This window comes from Bradysia coprophila, unplaced genomic scaffold (assembly GCF_014529535.1).
Source record: "Bradysia coprophila strain Holo2 unplaced genomic scaffold, BU_Bcop_v1 contig_586, whole genome shotgun sequence".
Taxonomy (NCBI): domain Eukaryota; kingdom Metazoa; phylum Arthropoda; class Insecta; order Diptera; family Sciaridae; genus Bradysia; species Bradysia coprophila.
The window spans coordinates 45026-65770 of record NW_023503825.1 but is presented as its reverse complement, the minus strand read 5'-3'; the positions used below and the strand labels follow the sequence as shown (position 1 = coordinate 65770).

Below are 20745 nucleotides of genomic sequence, written 5' to 3'. Positions count from 1 at the left end.
TTATCGAAATTACGATTTTGATTGAACGATAGTATACAAATAAGGGCCGTACTGAGGATTGCGGTGTGATTACCTAGTTTTAGATATTTTGTGGTGAAATTATTTGTTGGTCGCTTGTGTTGTTCATGTGTTTGGTTGTGTGTGGAACAGAGCGAAATATGATTTTGTGTACAAATGAAAAATATTTTACAGTTTTGGGTTTGATAATGCGAGATCATCTGACAAATATTCTATAAATCTGATAAAAATAAAAACGGATATGCCAAGATAAACAAAGGACAATGCACAATGACCGAAATCTAGATGGCGCGGTGAGTCATATTTTATGATTTTAGTTTTGTTTGAGAGATGGCGTAACAAAACCATCTGTACTGTCAGGGACTTTAACCTCCCCTTAAGGCCAAGTTATGCGTCCTGACATATGTGCGATATATCGGACCATAACCTGGCCTTAAGGCCAGTCAATAATTTAACACCATTGAATGTTTGCAACATTTATAATGTTTCTTTTTTGTCGATGAAATACTTAACTACCTCTACGGCTGGATAATATAAACACCTAAAATATGTATGTGTCATCAACAAAGGTGATTGTAAAACCTGTTGGATAAATGGCTTCAAATTTTCTTCTAGAAAAAATCGCCTGCGTCTTCAAATTACATTACATAAAAAATTAACTTTTTGTATTGGGCTTGAGCCCCCTCTCAGATTTGGTCCTAGCTACGGGCCTGTCTGACAAACCCTCGGCTTCAGTATCAGTCGTTGTATGAATATTTAGTACGATTGTTTTCCCATTTCCAAATTACCTACAGAATTTTTACTTAAATCTGAGAAGAGTCACCCAAGGAATAACATTTTAATAATGTGAACCAAATTTGGTATAGAAGCAAGAGTTACATAAGCCATATTTGAGCTCAATCTCAAGAATTCAACTTCTTATCGAATAACACCCGAATTTTTTTACAGTGCCAAAATTTGTTCGATACACTGTCCTACTGTCCAGTTTCAGTACCCTATTTAGAGTACCACTCATGCTTGAAGTGCGTTGCTTCAACTCAATGACTATTCAGTATGCAGTAACATAACTCAAAATTTGTAAACTTGTTTGAATCGTTTGAAATGAGTGATAAATTTAGTACTCGTTTAGTGCTGACGAATAGTACCACTCTTCAGACTTACGGGGCTCTAGTATTAGAAAAAAAATATTTCAATGTCATAAAACATGTCATTTGAATATACTGAGAGTGAACAGACTCAAAACACGTTAGGGCTTAGGTTTATAATTTAGTGCTCGTTTAGTGCTGACAAATAAATCCGGTCTCGATTTTGGTACTGCCTGTTGAGAGAAGTTATCAAAGTTTTTGTTAAAAAAGCATGTCATTTTACGGATTTTGGCTCGAAATTAAAATTTTTTTAGTTTCATATTTAGTAGTCGTAAATGTACTCATTTAGTGCTGGCAAATGAGTCCTCACTCGAGTTTGGTGCTATCAAATTAAGTGAGACAATGAATTTTTCAGGATTGAGGAGAAATTGTAATATCTCCGGTCAGCTGACAGCACCAAACTCGAGTGAGGGCTCATTCGCCAGCACTAAATGAATACATTTAATAGCCCCAAATATAAAATAAAAATTTTTTAATTTCGAGCCAAAACCCCTAAAACGACATGCTTTTTGTAACAAAAAGTTGGATAACTTCTCTCAACAGACAGCACCAAACTCCGGACCGGTTTCATTTGACAGCACTAAATGAGCACTAAATTATAAGTATACACTCCAATATGTTTAGTACACATCTTGAGCCAAATGTCGAAAATGACATATGTCATACTTTCAAATACATTTTTCTCGGGTATCTGAACAGCACCAAACTTTAGTGAGGGCTCATTCGACAGCACTAAACGAGCACTAAGTGATAGGCCTAATCCTAAACCAGCACTAAATGGTGGGGGTGCCAACGACATGTACCTCACTGGTGACACAGAATTTTTCCAAATCTCAGTCCAACCTGTACACTCAGTACAGGAGGCAATAACCTTTTTTTTTTCAAGCCAGACTTCCTAGACTTCCGACTTCCTTCACATCATTCATAGTTAAAAGCAATATATATTCGAAACCATCAACTCCAATTCCCCCTCAACCCCGACGTCGATTACTGCAGGTTCGAATTATAGAACGACGAACAATTTATTTTACACAAATTCAGTTTATTGGTAATTCGACCGTCTTCCTTGCGTTATTACAAGACATTGAACATAAAATTTCTATTTCCTTTATCGTCTGTCAATTGACATAAAAACAAATTCTGTCCCAGTCGTTTTGTCCATTTTATTCCCAACACCCGACTAAACGAACAAATAGTCATGCCACTCAATTTTAAAGACAGGAATCCACACAAAGCTTTCCGTTATAACTTGATTTCAATATTTACGCCATTACCGATGGACCTACAGTATAAACTTATTCAGTTGGTCACACACTCTAATCCGCTAATATTACAGTTTTTTTTTTGTTTTTGTTGACTTTCGTCTGAGTATAGGCAATTATTGGAGTTTTTGGAATAAATCCTCGGTTCTGCTCAAAATTACTTTATTAACCCAATATTTCGGTCACGTTTTCAGTAACCATTATCAATGGCGTTCTGAAACAATTTCAAATCGTAACTAACAATTCAAACAAATGGTAGAACAAATTTACAGTGACATTAGATACCCTTATGAGTTTGCTGCATTACAAATACATTGTTAATGAATGAACGTAAAAATCTGCGTAAGTACACATGGCGGTAAAAATTCTATCTGTGAACGATCGCATTGAGCAATAACAATTCATTAAAATTTTTGTGTCATGTACAGGTACAAATTTAGGATTAATTTTAACGAATAATAAAAAGATTTTTGAGAAATTCATTAAACGAACATTAATGGGCTTTAAGCTACCTCGTCGATCTAAGTTCTCACATACGTAGAATATCAAAATCTCGGCAACATCACAGACCGTCTTTAAATTAATTACACACAAACAGAACATTTGCAAATGGGAAATCTTTTTTGTCAGCAAAATTATTCTTTTTTTGCAGCAAAATTATTTTTTTTATCAGCAAATTTATTCTTTTAGTTCAGCAAATTTATTGCTATTGTGACCAAATTTAATTCTTCGTCTGCAAATTTATTTTTTTGAAGCAGCAAATTTAATCTTATTTTGTCAGCACATTTATTTTTTTGCAATCTGCAAAATTAAATATTTTTTTAGCTATGTTTTAGCAGCAAATTTATTTATTTCTATCAGCAAAGTTAATACTTTTGTCAACAAATTTATTTATTCGTCATCAGCAAAATTAATTGTTTATTTTAGCTATTTTTTAACAGCAATTCTATTGATTTGCAACAGCAAATTTATTCTACTTTTGTCAGCAGATTTATTTCTTGTCATAAGCAAAATTAATTGTTTATTTTAGCTATTTTTTATCTATTTTTGGTGAAATGGATTTTCATATATTCTTTTCGTCACTAGTGGTGAAATGGACACCAAAACCCAATGCTTATCGAGCAACACCTCTAACCATTCGGCTATTGAGATATATAATCGCAGTGTAACAATTTTCAAAAGTTCATTTTTCGCAGCTGGTTGCAGAAAACGTTGTATGCAACACGTTGTGAAAGTGGTAGTTTTTGTCACATGCTTCGCTCGCTTCGCACGTTTGATAACATTACATCTAGTGACACAAACTACCACTTTTCGCAACTAGCTGCAGAAATTACTATTTCACGTCTTACGTCAACGTAAATAGTTATTGACACTACACGGACAATTCATTTCTTTTGAAATGGATACCAATTTTCATTGCACTTAAAAAGCGTTTTAACACGCCGAGCGATCCGGCCCATTGCCCCGGAGCGAAGCGGAGGGCCGCAATGCGAGCCGGGCGCCGGAACGGTGTCGGTAACTTAGGAGTTAATTTTTTCTCGCATCGTCTAATAATTAGTCTGTGTAATTCATTGCCCATAAAGAGCGTTTTAACACGCCGAGCGATCCGTAAACTTAGTTAAAGTGAAATTATTATGAAAGGTGTGCATCCTAGAAATTACGCATAGCGAAATTACGAAGCCCCATTCAAATCGAGGGATAAATGCTTTTTTAGGCACTAGGTGTGTAGATTGTCACTCGATACCGCAGGTCGAGCGTGACAATACACATCGTGTGCCTAAAAGATCTATCACCGAGTTGTGTACAACGTTTTTCGCAATAAAGGCAACGGAAAGTTCTACTTTTCGTCGCTTGTTGAGTTGACGTTTTCGTGTTAGTGGTGTTAGTGATATAATTTTATATGTCCTACTGCGGGACATATGCTGATTGAAGATAGTAATTTTCCTACTTATAAAAAAATAAATTTGCAATTGAAACACTAATAAATTTGCTGACAAAAAGCAATAACTTCGAGGTATTAATTTTGCTGTTCGAAGGCATTAAAAGTGCATATTACAAAACAATAAATTTGCTGACTACAAAGTAATAAATTTGCTGCCAGGGATTTGCTGCAAAAGAATTATTTTTGCTGCTTAAAGTCAGTAATATTGCTGCTCAGAAAGCAATAAAGATGCTGTTCGAGTACTAATCAGTCGTGAGAGCCGCCAAAGTTCAGCCGCCGAAAAACGGCGGCTGGAGGCTAAAACTGCCGCCGCCGCCGCCGAGAGTTTCATACGGCTGAAAGTTGGCGGCCGGCGTTAGCCGCCCCTGAATCTTATGGTCGGCTGACTCGGCGGCTGAGGAGTATACAATGGATAAAAATATTCTAAATTAGGATTAAATTGAAAACAAGATATGGGAATTACAGCAAAATTATGAATAAAGATTTAAAAAATGAGAAGAATGTTGTCCGTGCCATAAAATTAGTCAAATTAGTTTCTTGTTTATGGCATGTTTTCGGACATGAAGTAAAAAAGTTTAACTTGAAGTCTTCCACTAGCTTTGCTATATGCTATTTGAAATGGGAGAAAGTGGATTTGTTCTATAGCCTTTCGAGATGCATAATTTTAGAATTCCATTCGTTGACCGATAGTGGTATACCAGACCCTCCACTCATTGAATGTTTTCCAAAAATTGAAAAATCACTAATGGGAAGCATTTGCGGCTACTAGATTCAACAGGCGGAAGGCTAAAATTATCCATCGCGGAAAGTTGTGAAACAAATCCATTTTTGCCCTATAAAAACTGTCAATGTTGGACAGGCCAATCAAACATGCCTTTGAAAATGCAGATCTCTAATCGGGCAGCCTTACTACATTATTAGCTATACATGAATATGATATTAGGGCATTAGACACTTCACGAAACATGGGGTTAGTACCTACTGCTTCTATAGTTTATCTTGTAAAACAGTTACAAGAGACAGCTATTTCATCCACACAAATTTTTCATTGATTAGGGATGTAATATTTAGGATTTTGTATCTCGTTTTGTATCTCAGATTTAGTTAGTTCCATAACTACAAAATCAATAAATTTTTCGCTTCCTTAGCTGTAATGCAAACAACTTTTTGTAGGCTTTTGAAAATATTCAAAAAACTTATGAAATCAAAAATTTTAAATTTAGCCGCCGCCAGCCGACTTTTTTACCGGCGGCTAGGCCCGGACGCCGCCAGACTTTTTTTGACGGCTTAGCCTATCTAGCCGCCGGCCGCCACTAATTTTTACTTCGGCGGACGCCGCCGACGATTTTTTTTCGGCTCTCATGACTGGTACTAATAAGTTTGCTGAAAATAAGACTAATTTTGCTGATACAAAACACTAAATTTGCTGATAAAAAAGATTAAATTTGTTGCTAAAAAAAATAAATTTGCAGAAAAAAAGAATAAATTTGCTGATGAAATAAATAATTTTGCTACTAAAAGAATAAATTTGCTGACAAAAAAATAGATGCCATTTGCAAATTAAACGATCAAAAAATCATTCTCGACAGGTATTTACACTCTTGTTGCTTATTAATAACATTTGCCGTGGGCTTAATCGCAATCATTTCCATCACATCTCGATTATGACATCATTGTTTAGGCTCTTTACAAAGGATCTTCACATCACCCCAATTGACTTGGATCAAATTTTATTTTGGATCCTTGGACTAGGGATGGGAGACGTTCGAAATTATCGATAATATCAATCGAAAGAAATTATCGATAATCGATTAATCATATTGTTATCGTTAATTTAATAATTATCGATAATTATCAAAATATCGATATTTTGATATTTATCTGAAAATTCATGATAATATACCGATATATCGGAATATATCGATAAATATCGGATTTTCGGACTGAAATATCGATATATCGAATTATCGATATCTTCATAATTATCAAAATATCAATAATTATCGATTATCGATATTTTTTTGATAATTTTCGATAAAAAAAGTCGATAATTCTCAGCTTATGCTACAACAGTTAAGTGAAGAGACAAGCAAAGTTGGCCTCAAGATGAACTTATCGAAAACAAAAGTCATGGCCAACATCGGGGGCGATAGAGAAATCAAAATTGGTGACACTGTCATTGAACGAGTCGACAGCTACGTATATCTAGGACATAAACTGAAGTTAGGTCTGGACAACCAAACTGCAGAAATAAGACGTAGGATTGGTCTTGCATGAGCAGCGTTCGGAAAAGACAGACTAATTTTCAAAAGCAAAATGAATAATAGTCTGAAACGCAAAGTATTCGACACTTGTGTCCTTCCAGTGCTCACTTATGGAGCGGAAACGTTAACTTTAACGAAAGCATCCGAAGATAAATTGAGAGTGAAACAAAGAGCCATGGAAGGGAGTATGCTTGGAATAACACTCAGAGACAGAATGACGAATCAATGGATTCGACAACAAACCAGGGTCGTTGATGTCATGGAAAGAATAGTATCTCTGAAATGGAGCTGGGCGGGACATATTGCAAGACGGACAGACGAACGTTGGACCAAAAAGATCATGAACTGGCGACCATATAAAAGACGAGCTATAGGTAGACCACCAGAGAGATGGACAAACGGAATTAAGAATATTGCAGGTACAAACTGGCAGCAAATGGAAATGGATCGTACGAAATGGAAAGAAGTTGGAGAGGTCTACATCCAGCAGTGGATAGAAACAGGCTGAAGAAGAAGAAGAAGATTATCATTATCGCCCATGCCTACCTTGGACTAAGGCCGCTACTAGGGCCCTATGTGTGTGTATCTTGCATATAGCTCGAGTAAATTTGATCCGTTTTTCCTAATTTTTGTTTCATTTGAAAGGTAATCGAACACCAAATAGAATGTTGTTGAAAAAAAACTAAATTGGACTAAGGCCGCTACTAGGGCCCTATGTGTATTTTACATATAACTGGAGCAAATTTCATCCGTTTTTCGTAATTTTTGTTTCATTTGGAAGGTAATCAAAGGCCGAATAGAATGTTGTTGAAAAAAAAAATAAATTTGGGTCTGAGGCCGATACTAGGCCATATGTGTATTTATACTCAATAAATTAAAATTTTAGGTCAACTTGAAATATTTGTTACATTTGAAAGGAACGTCGTACGGAGCTTCGTAATTGCGCTATGCGCAACAAAACATTAACGGGCGCAATAAGCTTAGGGTGACAGACGCACTAGGGTCATGTACGCAATAGATATACGGGCTCGTACGGGGCTCAGTCGCAGCAAACGCTCCGACTGTTCTGATGGCTCGCTTCTATAATATACTTGTCAACAGTACGTAAATGAGCTTAGAAAACGTTTAAAATTAAAGGTTTCGTATTGTCAGAACCTGGGAATACATTCTAAGCTAAAAAATTATTGATTTGATGTAATCCGACTTTCGTCGCCAATATTCCATGTACCAAAATGTACCAAAATCACAACTTTTTGTCAGATAAATAATAAATTTAGATATTCCAATTCAAATCAGATGTTGTGTTTGACTCACCGTGGCCCATTTAGCATATTTAACGTTTAATTTACATTTTTGCACATTTTCATCAAATTTTGTAGTGAGATTAAAGTCTCAAAATCACCATCGGGGAACTTTGACAATCAGTCACCGTGGCCCATTTAGCATATTTAACGTTTAATTTACATTTTTGCACATTTTCATCAAATTTTGTAGCGAGATTAAATTCTCAAAATCACCATCGGGGAACTTTGACAATCAGTCACGAACTCAAAAAATATTTTTTAGACCTGATTTTTTTTGTGAAATAATCTGTGAAGTCTGGAGATTAGACATCACACACACACACACACACACAACAAATTATCGTTAAATATGAGGAAAAAAGACTGCTCACAATGGCGCAGCATGAGTCTTAGATGACCCGATAAAAAGCGAGCGTGCATGGTGTGAATATGAGCATGTGTGTCATAAAGATCAATAACATTTTCTTCTTGATGTACCACTAATTTCATTCTCTTCCCACCAGTAAGCTAGACGAAGATTAATCACAGATTCCAGGTTATTGTGAACAAGATTTAAATCATGTTTGCTGAAGTCACCCAGACTAAAATGTCTGAAGTCCAATGTAATATTCATAGGAATAACAATTTTTGTCACATTAACTTGAGCTACCTTAGCGTGACAAACTTTTTAAAACGATTAGAGAATGATGAGTAGAAAAACAGTTTAGATTATCGAAGTGATTATTTACAATCAGCTTGTAATACTCTATTAGCCCCCGAATACGAATTAGAGAATATTAACGGGCTATTTACACCATTGCAACAATTCATTTTTCAATAGACAGATTAAGATTTTCGCTTACAAGTTGACGTAAAACTTGAAAATTTTAAATAAATTCTTTATTCAAACTGTACGAAGAGTTTACTTATAAATCATAAGTTTCATGTTGACTGATAATTATGTGGACATATTGGAGGCAAGTTGATCTTTTCTACTAAAATCTGGCCTAACTGGTGAAGTATTGAAGTACAGTGTAACCTATTTCCCCCAGGTGGCAAATAGTGAATAAGATACTATTCGCACCTGGGAATGAATATACTAATGTTAGTGCGTCACAAAGCTGTGAATTTACATTAAAATTTCAGTTGAAAGTAAGTACTTAATGGAATAAACGCATGCGAAGGTGTTCACAGAATTTGTTCATTATTGTTACAAATTGGTTTCCAGATTACATGTTCATTTAGAGGGTGTTCACACACAAATTGTTCTGCAGTTTTTCGTGTGTCTAACGGTGCTCTCATCACAAAATCAATTAAATTTATGAAATTGAAGTTGAAGTTTTTTAAGCAGGTCGTTTGTACGCACACGTATTTATTGAACAGACGCTCGGGTAACAAATTATTCCTATTATTCAAGTGTGACAATGGTTTCATTAGTACTATAACAGGACTTCGTTTGCTCGGGTCACGAATTTTTTTTGTTGCATTTTGCTCTCTTAGACTGAAGTAATAACGAAAATGTCTTACAAAATTAAGATACCGAAAACCATTGACATGATGTTCGAAATATATTATCGATTGCGAGTATGGAACCGTGACAGCGATGTGCCGCCAACATACTGCGAACGACTTGTAAATTATGGCCATTTCATTTGGTTGGCTTTGTTTTTGATATCGGTCGCTACCGGAGCCTATATGACTAACGACAAGGATGAGTGTGTATTTCTAATAGTTATAGCAGTCGCGTATGTTGTTCTTGTCTATAGGATGGTGTTTATTATTTGGCGGAAGAATGAACTTCTATCTTTGATACACCGAATCGGCACACAATGCACCGAATCTCAAAGTATGTTCCTTCGAAATAGCAGTAGGTTGAATCGATTCATGAAATTCTTTCGTTGCTTCACGTTCATGCTCATAATTGGAGCTTCACCATCCTCCTTTGTGTATCCTATCGTAAGCGAGAAACATTTGCTGCTATTTAATATTGCATTCCCTTTCGACCGGTCTGGTCTCAGTAAAATTGGATTTTGGATGGCGTATGTGTTTGTTATCGGTGGAGCATTTGAAGCAGTTGTCTGTGTGTTTTTTATACTATTTGTATGGTATTTGATGGTAAGCCTTTCGATTGCATATAAATTATTGGGAAATCAATTCCAACAATTGGGGGTTATCGGAAGATCTGGCAAATCTGAATTGAATGTATCGAAACGAGAACAGCTGGGACTTTTCGAAGAAAAACTTAGTGTGGCGATAAAGAATTATGCAAGAATCAACGGGTATACATACATGACTCGGTAGATAAATTGGAAAAATTCTAAATTTATTGTTTCAATTTTAGGATTCTAAAAGACTTCGAAAATTACCTTGGGAGTTTATTTTTACTCCAAGTCTTTACTGGTAGTGTTTGCATGTGCGGCGGAGTTTACGCACTGGCATTTGTGAATATTTTCATAATTTATGGTTTTCTTTTCATTTCATTTTATTTTAATTTCTAGAGCTCACACGACGATCTGGTAAAAGATGGATACAGTTGTGCGTTTTTGTCGTACAGCATTTTCGACATAATTATGATCATGTATTTGGGCAACGGCATCAAGGTGTCCAGTGACGAACTATCTTCTCGTTTATACGAATCCAATTGGATCGAGCAGTCACAGTCATGTAAGAAGAGAGTTATCATTATGAGTGAACGATTGAAACAGCCGCAAGAATTAGTCGTTGGCAAAATTTTCCCAATGAATTTGGTAACGTTTACTAAGGTTAGGGAATGTTTTGTCGTTATATCTCGTCTTTCAACTGTTCATTTAAACGCGTTTTTCTTTGTGTGTGAAGATCATGAGAGCCGCTTACAGCATATTCAATGTTCTTCTCAACCTACACGCATAAAGGTAAAAAGGACTACAACGCACTCACTGCAACGGCCTTTTTTGGCAAAAGTTACAGCCAAACTTTTACTTACACTAATACGTGAATTTGTGTCACACAACTTTTTTTTGTGTTCGGCGTCATTCAAAAAGGACGTCACGCTCATAGGAACGGACCCACATTTCGACAAACGTGACGTGTTTTGACATAGGACGGACCGTCATTCTCTGAAATTGGACGTCCTTTTTTCGGTCCAACATTTTGAGAAAAATTACTTGGTGTCAAGAAATTGGTAGAGTTTGATTTACCATGCGGCGTCAATTTAAATGCATAATCATATACATCGATAAGCGAAGTCATTTTGCACTCGCCAAACCATGAAAACACTGAATATCACGCGTCAAAAGTTATCGGAAACCACACATTTTTTCGTTCTCTCTCAGCAGCCCTTGCAAACAGGTCTAAAGATTCAACCGATGTTTTCCCGATGTTTGTTTATGTTATTTGTCAAAGAGAGAAATGTGATACGAAGGCGGAGCTTACTCTCCGTATCAACGAGTAGTGTGATGCACATCGAACGATCAACTCGTTCGGCTTCATATCGCGTATTTTCGGTTTCGTTTTTATTCTCATTCTTCTTCTATACATTCAAATTCAACCTTGAACGATGTGTATTATATTTGGTTTTGTTGTTTGTGTATTTCATGGTGTGACGAGTGTAAAATTTTGTGCATCACAGGATTGAAACCACGAAATTACAGTATACGTGTGAATTCGTATAACGAGAGAATAATTTTTGCATAACTATTTTGATGCAAATAACTATTTCTGTGTGTGGTACTGGTACACTACATTATTTAGGTAGTATTGTCTTCTTGCCACAATTAAAGATGATTCTATGCCACTCTTTTCATATTTTGCTTTTCCCTTGTACGGACATCTTGCTTTGGGGGCGAAAAACGGATGGACCCCACCTTAAAAAAATTGGAAAAAAGCGTGACGTCTTTTTTGGACGACGCCTTGGGTAATTGATCCAAATATCTAAGAAATGAATATCCACCTGCTACACACACCAATATTTGCGATTTTCTTCATCTGTTGGGTCTATATATATATAGATTTTATGTAATGGGCAGCAATTAGAAATTGATTTAAACAGGTTAAAAACATTAAGGGAATTCACGAAGATGAAATATACAGAAATATACGCTGTATATCTCGTATATCTCGTATATCTTGTGTATCTCGTATATCTTGCATATTTCGGTTGCTGTGTGTTCGAATAAGTGCGTACTTACATCATTCTCAAAATGTCCGGAATTCTTAGTGAAGCTTTGATTGAAGATTGCGCGGATGAGTTATCTTATTTAGATTCAGGTGCTACAAACATTAATCAAAAAGCGGAAACTTTGCTAACTAAATTGTTAATTGCAGATCAAGAAGAAGAGATTGATATGGCCCTTGACGATCTTTCGCACAATTTGGATATTGTACCGATGTTTCGGTATTCGTACATGTCAAAGATACCAAAAACACTGTCGTGGTATGAAGAGACATTCCCAGAATACGATGACAAGAGATTCCGAAAACTGGTCCGCTGTTCTAAGCCACAATTCGATACGATTTTGAATGAAATACGTTTCCACAAAAATTTCAACAGTTCCAACTCAGATAAACAATTTACTGTCGAGTTTCAATTGTGTCTCGTGTTGTATCGATTAGGATCATATGGTGATGGGTCGACGATACAGAAAGTCTCTTGTCTATTCGGTATCGGGGACGGCGGTACAATCAGTAAAGTTACTCAAAGAGTTTTCGATGCTATACTGTCGCTCGAACGGAAATATTTGACATGGCCAAATAGTGCTGAACGGGAGAACTTGGTTGAAAAAACCATGCATGAGCTACCACATTGTATAGCGTACACTGATGGCACGGAAATTAAACTAGCTATTTACGCCCTGAAGCGTTGAATTCAACAAAATATCTTACTCAACCTCAGTGGATCGCTGCTGATTCGGCACACAAACTTCGAACAACAGTTATGACTCCATTTAGGAAGAATTCCAAACAGTTAACAGCTGCTGCACGAAAAGAATTTAGCCGATACTTCAGTTCTTACCGTGTGAGAGTGGAACACATGATTGGAATAATGAAAGAAAAACTGTCGAGTTGCAAAGAGCTGCCGATTCGGATTATAGACGCCAAATCTAACGAGTTTGCGTGCAATTGGATCCGAGTCTGCTGCATTCTACATAGCATACTGCTGCCGTTGTATGACTCGGAAGACTTAGAATACGCAGACTACGAACCGAACATAGGTGATGAAAAAGACGACAGCAGCGAAGACGAAGATGACGATGCTCAACAGAAACGAAACGCTTTATACGAAGTTTTGTGTGAACAAAATCTTTAATTGTTTGAAAATTAAGAGGACTAATATACTGAACTGGATTAACTTATGATTGGGATTTTATTTTAGCTAGTTCGAGCTCCATCTTAAACTTATAATCGTACTCAATTTTCATTTTTTCCAATCGCTCATTCTTCTCTAATTCCATTACTTTCAGTTTGAACAGTTCATCTCGCTCTTTTTCTTTGAATTGAAACTTCTTGCATTTGAGGTCAAAAGTTTGTGTACGCAGATCACACTTCGCTTTTAGTTCCTTTCTTTTCAACATCATCTCCTCCTTAATCAATTCCATTTGCCCAATGTGAAGTTTCTATCCAACTCGAAACGGTCCTTGCTTATAGAAATTTCCATTTTCTCATTATCAACACGACGCATCTCAATCTTGTTTCGTTCTTGTAACGTTTCTGCCCTCTTCAAATTTGAATCAGTAACGAAAGCAGCGGCATTGGATGGAATGTTTCGGTTATGAGGACTTGATGAACGTTCGGACAGTTGTCTCTTGAATCTGGCGATTCGAGACTCACTTTCTTGTGGAAAATCTTCTTCGTGTTCTTCACGACGTTCGCGCTCCGTGTCGAACACTACAGAAGCGAACCTTGAAAATGCCATTTCATCGCCGATTGTTGTTCGGGTCAATGTAGTTTGCGGTGCATTTTCAGCTCGTGAGTTCGAATTTATGGCCAGAGAATTTGACACTTCAACACCTGTGTTAATAACTTCAACATCGGTCTCAAGATCTTCGATTGATGTTCGCGGTGCATTGTTTGCTAGTGAGTTTGTTCTTATTGCCGGAGTATTTGATACTTCAACACCTGCGCTGATAAATTCTACATCGGTTTCAACATCTTCGATTGATGTTCAGATTGATATAGCACGTGGTGCATTATTTGATCGTGAGATCACGGACAGTGAGCGAGCACTTGAGATTTCAGCATTTGCAGTAACCAATTCCACATCTTCAATTTTGTCAAGATCGATGATTGTTGTTCCAGTGTGATTGTGTGGTGAGCTCACAGGCAATAGGAATGTGTTTGAAGAATGTGGAGTGTCAAAGGTGTCTGGGTTAGAATATGTCTTTTGGTGAGGAATGTCCGTAAATGAGACCGAAAATTCAGTTCCAGATTGCGAATCTTGTGCGCTTTTAGTGGCCGAATGCGTATGAGGAGTCAAAATTTTTCCAGTAGTTAGATCCATTTCCTGCAAATCAGCGTTGAATTTCTTCTATTGCAGCAAAGTAACTGTCCATATTTAAAATCGACAATGCATTCAGATTGTTATCGCTCATGTTACTCTCGAGCACATCGTCAACCATCTCACCTACGAATGGTCCATCATTCCCTTTTCTTTTATTCGCATCCTCGACCTCGAGTTCATCGTCAACCGTCTCACCAACGGATTGTCCATCATTTCCGTTTATTTTGTTTGCATCCTCTACATTATGGGTTTTCTGGGTTGATCCGAGACTGTCATAAACATATGGAATTGAAACATTGGCTCTGTTTCCAAAGATGCTGTGCAACAGATCGTAGAATGGACATTTCTTTGTTTTGTAAGCTGAAAACAGTTGTCTCAGCCACGAGAATCACATGAAATTTCATGTAGCATGTACCTTCAATGCTTCCAGAATCAACTCCTTGACCTGTTTGTTCCTGCCAGTTCTTTACTTCAATGTACCGCGTACGAAGATTGTGAATTTTTGCTTTGACTTGCTGCCATTTGATATTGGTCCAATTCAATTGTACCATTAATGACTCGTAGAACATTTCATGGGTCGGTTTCTTTTGAAAAACAAAAATGTCATTAGTCTTACTTGATTGAGAAATCAACACTTTGGTTACCTCGAATTGTTTTCCTTCGTTTCGGCGATCTATGATATAAAAAAGCATTGAGAGGACCTCTTCGTCTGACCACATTTTATTCGGAGCGCTGCGGACTCGGGTTTTTTTTTATTTTAGGATTCGCAACTTTCGGCATTTTGAAAAATTGAATTTTATTTTTATGCAAGAGAATGAGTCGGTGGTCGGATCGCATAATTCACACGAAAAGCATATCCGATCGAGTGATATACGTAAGCCTGAAGATAAATAACAGATACAGTGTCAAATTAATTCAGGTTTACGCACCCACGTCCACCCATGATGACGAAGAAGTAGAAAGATTCTATGAAGATGTCGAGAAAGCTCTGGACGAAAACCCTTCACATTACCAATATCTAATCGGTGATTTCAATGCGAAGCTGGGAAAACGAGAAGAAGACTCCGAAGTTTCTGTTGGTAGTTTTAGCAACGACCAAAGAAATGAGCGTGGAAATACTTTACTCAACTTCTTACAGCAACACAATTTGTACGCAATGAATTCATTTTTTGCAGGAAAGCCTCAACGGAAATGGACTTGGGCTAGTGCAGATGGTGTAACGAAAAATGAGATCGATTACATCATAACTGGCTGTAAGTCAACCGTTAAGAACGTTACGGTCCTAAACAATTTTTCAACCGGTAGTGATCACCGAATGGTTCGTGCAAGAGTCACGTTAAATACCAGATTTCAAAGATCACAACTAGTTCAGAAAAGTGAAAGGATTGACGTACAACGGCTTTACACACAAAATGAAGAATTTGCTACGAAAATGACTGCCGAATTAGATAACGTCAACAATCAATGTGAAACATTGGACGAATTGAATACCAAAATCGTCGATACAATAATGGGTTTCATGAAATCCAAATGCAAATCCGTCCAAGGGAAAGAATCAAAACTCAGCAGAGAAACATTAGACCTGATCGCAAGCAGAGCAGAGTTGGTAAAAAACGGAGGACGAGATTCGGTGGAATACCGGAACTTGTCCAAAAGTATCAACAAAGCAAGGAGATCAGATGAAAGAAAATATAATGTCCAATTGGCTCAAAACATAATTGAAGCTAACTGCAATATGAAAGTCCTACGGAGAAAGATGACAAACGCCAAAAAAGAAATCTTCAAATTACGAGACAAAACAGGAACGATCCAAACGGATCGAAATGCGATATTAAACATTGCAACAGAATTTTATGAGAATTTGTTTTCTTCAGCAAGACAGAGCCCAACGGAAGAAACCGAAGATAGACCAATAATAAGAAACGTGGGATCGGAGGATATGCCCGACATAACTGTTGATGAAGTCAAAGCTGCAGTAGCCGAGATGAAAAACAAAAAGTCTCCCGGAGAAGATGGTGTTCCAGTGGAAGCCATTAAACTAGGTGGAGACTCATTATTAAAGGCAATCACGGCTTTGTTTAATCAATGTCTCCAATGGGAAGAAGTACCAGAAGCCTGGGAAAATGCGGTAATTACATTGCTGCATAAAAAAGGAGACATAACAAAGCTGGAAAATTACCGACCCATAAGCCTATTGTCAACACTCTACAAGTTGTTTATGAAAATCATTACGAAGAGGAACACTAACAAGTTCGACTTCTACCAACCTGTTGAACAAGCTGCTTTCAGATCTGGTTTCAGCACAAACGACCATTTGCAGGTGATGAGAACGCTTATTGAGAAGTGTCGTGAATACAACATCGACATAGTCTTGCTATTCATAGACTTCGAAAAAGCTTTCGATTCAGTGGAAACATGGTCGATATTGGACGCATTAGACGAATGTAGAGTAGACTCAAGGTACTCCAACACAATTCGATATGTGTACAAAAATGCTACTTCATGTATAAAACTTCATAAGAGCACGGAGAAATTCAGAATTGGCCGAGGTGTAAGGCAGGGTGACACCATTTCACCGAAATTATTCACGGCGATTCTGCAGAGTATTTTTAGGAAGTTAAACTGGAGTAAAATGGGATTAAAGATAAATGGAGAGTACCTGAGCAATCTCCGCTTCGCTGATGACATTGTACCGATAGCAGCGAATCTAGGTCAGGCTCAGCTTATGCTACAACAGTTAAGTGAAGAGGCGAGCAAAGTTGGCCTCAAGATGAACTTATCGAAAACAAAAGTCATGACCAACATCGGGGACGATAGAGAAATCAAAATTGGTGACACTGTCATTGAACGAGTCGACAGCTATGTATATCTAGGACATAAACTGAAGTTAGGTCTGGACAACCAAACTGCAGAAATAAGACGTAGGATTGGTCTTGCATGGGCAGCGTTCGGAAAACTCAGACTAATTTTCAAAAGCAAAATGAATAATTGTCTGAAACGTAAAGTTTTCGACACTTGTGTCCTTCCAGTGCTCACTTATGGAGCGGAAACGTTAACTTTAACAAAAGCATCCGAAGATAAATTGAGAGTGACACAAAGAGCCATGGAACGGAGTATGCTTGGAATAACACTCAGAGACAGAATGACGAATCAATGGATTCGACAACAAACCAGGGTCGTTGATGTCATGGAAAGAATAGCATCTCTGAAATGGAGCTGGGCGGGACATATTGCAAGAAGGACAGACGAACGTTGGACCAAAAAGATCATGAACTGGCGACCATATAAAAGACGAGCTATAGGTAGACCACCAGAGAGATGGACAAACGGAATTAAGAATATTGCAGGTACAAACTGGCAGCAAATGGCAATGGATCGTACGAAATGGAAAGAAGTTGGAGAGGCCTACATCCAGCAGTGGATAGAAACAGGCTGAAAAAGAAGAAGAAGAAGAAGAGAATGAGTATAGAGACAAATCGTAAATTAACACGCATGGCCAACTTAGTTTAATATATACGATATATACAAGATATACGAGATATACAGCGTATATTTCTGTATATTTCAGCTTCGTGAATTTCCTTATTATGTGTAAATATACCATTGTAATAACGACACAAACAATAAAGATAATGCATATTCTCTAAATTATATTCTGTTGAATCTGTAAGTTTTAATTAGTATGTATGATTTGTGAAGTGAATTAAATGTTATGCCAAACTAGTCTCTTTTATATATTTAACGCCTTCTTCAACGATGTAAGCATTATACGTTAAAATAACTGGTAACTTTCAAATGTTGCTATTGACAGTAAATTTTAAATAGTTGAATGAATTAACTTAGGAACTACTTATTTTGAAAAACAAAAAAAAATGGAAATTTGTGCAATCTAAGTTTTTAGCGTTGCAGTGGCCATCAACGATTTACACCAGCTTTGGACGATCACATAAACGGTATTATGTGGCTGTTTTACCACCGGGTGATTTCTGTCTTTCAAAGTATTACTACTTCATTAATTTATTTTAGTTAAATTTTCGCTCAGTTTCTTCTAACTACTGCAAAAAAAAACACCCTCAACAGCATCTCTGGTGGTAACCTTCATATAGGTTTCTGGTTTTGTTTTTTTGATGCGCTAAAAACTATTGAAAAATTTCTTTATATACTACATTAGAAGAGTAATACACGTTTTTGCTAATTATCTGTCAAAATTTTAATTGAAGGGTTGCCGCCAAGGCGGTTCTTTTATTACATACATGATTTATTACTTTAATTTTGACCGAATTTCATGATTTTTTTTTTGTTTGAAAGGAATTAACGAATGTAAAGCGTCGGTACTATTTCCGGTCTCCTAACAAAATGGTTGCCGACGGCCATATTGTATTTTAGTAAAAGTGATATAAAGTGGGAAAAATTGTACTTAGAGAGTTTCTGCTAACACAGAAGTAATTGCTTCAGGCATTCCATATATGGATATCTGTATATAACTATATACAGCTAAATTGAGCTATATACAGGCATATAGAGCTATATAATAGCATATTCATCTGTGGAATGTTTATTTATAGTGAAATATAGGTAAATATAGGTTTAAAACTTCATAAGAGCACGGAGAAATTCAGAATCGGCCAAGGTGTAAGGCATGGTGACACCATTTCACCGAAATTATTCACGGCGATTCCGCAGAGTGTTTTTAGGAAGTTAAACTGGAGTAAAATGGGAATAAAGATAAATGGAGAGTACCTGAGCAATCTCCGCTTCGCTGATGACCTTGGCCTCAAGATGAACTTATCGAAAACAAAAGTCATGACCAACATCGGAGGCTATAGAGAAATCAAAATTGGTGTCACTGTCATTGAACGAGTCGACAGCTACGTATATCTAGGACATAAACTGAAGTTAGGTCTGGACAACCAAACTGCAGAAATAAGACGTAGGATTGGTCTTGCATGGGCAGCGTTTTCCGACTAATTCAGACTAATTTTCAAAAGCAAAATGAATAATAGTCTGAAACGCAAAGTTTTCGACACTTGTGTCCTTCCAGTGCTCACTTATGGAGCGGAAACGTTAACTTTAACGAAAACATCCGAAGATAAATTGAGAGTGACACAAAGAGCCATGGAACGGAGTATGCTTGGAATATCACTCAGAGACAGAATGACGAATCAATGGATTCGACAACAAACCAGGGTCGTTGATGTCATGGAAAGAATAGCATCTCTGAAATGGAGCTGGGCGGGACATATTGCAAGAAGGACAGACGAACGTTGGACCAAAAAGATCATGAACTGGCGACCATATAAAAGTCGAGCTATAGGTAGACCACCAGAGAGATGGACAAACGGAATTAAGAATATTGCAGATACAAACTGGCAGCAAATGGCAATGGATCGTACGAAATGGAAAGAAGTTGGAGAGGCCTACCTCCAGCAGTGGATAGAAACAGGCTGAAAAAGAAGAAGAAGAAGCTGTTTAAATAGGAACTTATGAAATTTGACTTCGTACGGGGCTGTCTATATTGCCTCCGTCAATTTATTTGTATATGATAACAAGGCAAAGAGTGGATAATGTAAGTGATTTTAAAGGGCGAATAGCTTTTTAGCAGAGACGAGTATGAAGTAAGAGCAATAAAGAGTTTCACAGTAAAGGCTTTTGCTACGAAACACCTATTCGTATCAAAAGCCTTTAATATGGAACTCTTCATTTCTCTTACTTCATTTTCTTCTTTACTGAAAAACTATTCGCTCTTTAAAATCACTTACATTATCCACTCATTGCCTTGTTATCATATACAAATAATTGCCGGAGGCAATATAGACAGCCCCGTACGAAGTCAAATTTCATAAATTCCTATTTAAACAGCTATATACCGCTGTATTTACCTATATTTCACTATACATAAACATTCCACAGATGAATATGCCTGTATATAGCTCAATATAGCTGACTGCTGACAAAATAGCGAAGCAATTATTAAAAGTTGGGTAAGAACACACATCTGAAAAAAATTGTGTTGGTCGCCTATTTACGTGGTTATTATTCATTGTCATTGTACTTGTGCATCTGATGTAATTTTAGGACAATTTTTATCCTTTAATTTGTGAATTAGTTAAATTCTGATTTCACTTCAAATTCAAATATGTTCCCAAAGAATATGTAAGCAGCAAATACAAAGTCAAAACGTTGCGCCGTTGTTTTATTTAAATTGCTGAATGTCGATGAAAATATTTTGAAACTACAGCAGAGTTGGTTGACAGTTGCACAAATACAATAATAATAAAAAAATGTCATGCACCTAGCACATATGTCTACAAAGGCGACCAACGCAATTGATTTCAAATGTGTGTTATTACATCATT

At 36.8% G+C, this 20745-nt stretch overlaps 1 long non-coding RNA gene across 1 annotated transcript; it reads right to left on the bottom strand.

The window, feature by feature from the left end:
• Positions 1–617: 617 nt before the first annotated feature.
• On the bottom strand, positions 618–20659 carry LOC119083320. Its single transcript, XR_005088841.1, has 3 exons — positions 20650–20659; positions 10527–10533; positions 618–732 (listed from the first exon to the last, which is right to left on the bottom strand). It is a non-coding gene; the product is annotated as an uncharacterized LOC119083320 (long non-coding RNA).
• Between the last annotated feature and the right edge of the window lie 86 nt (positions 20660–20745).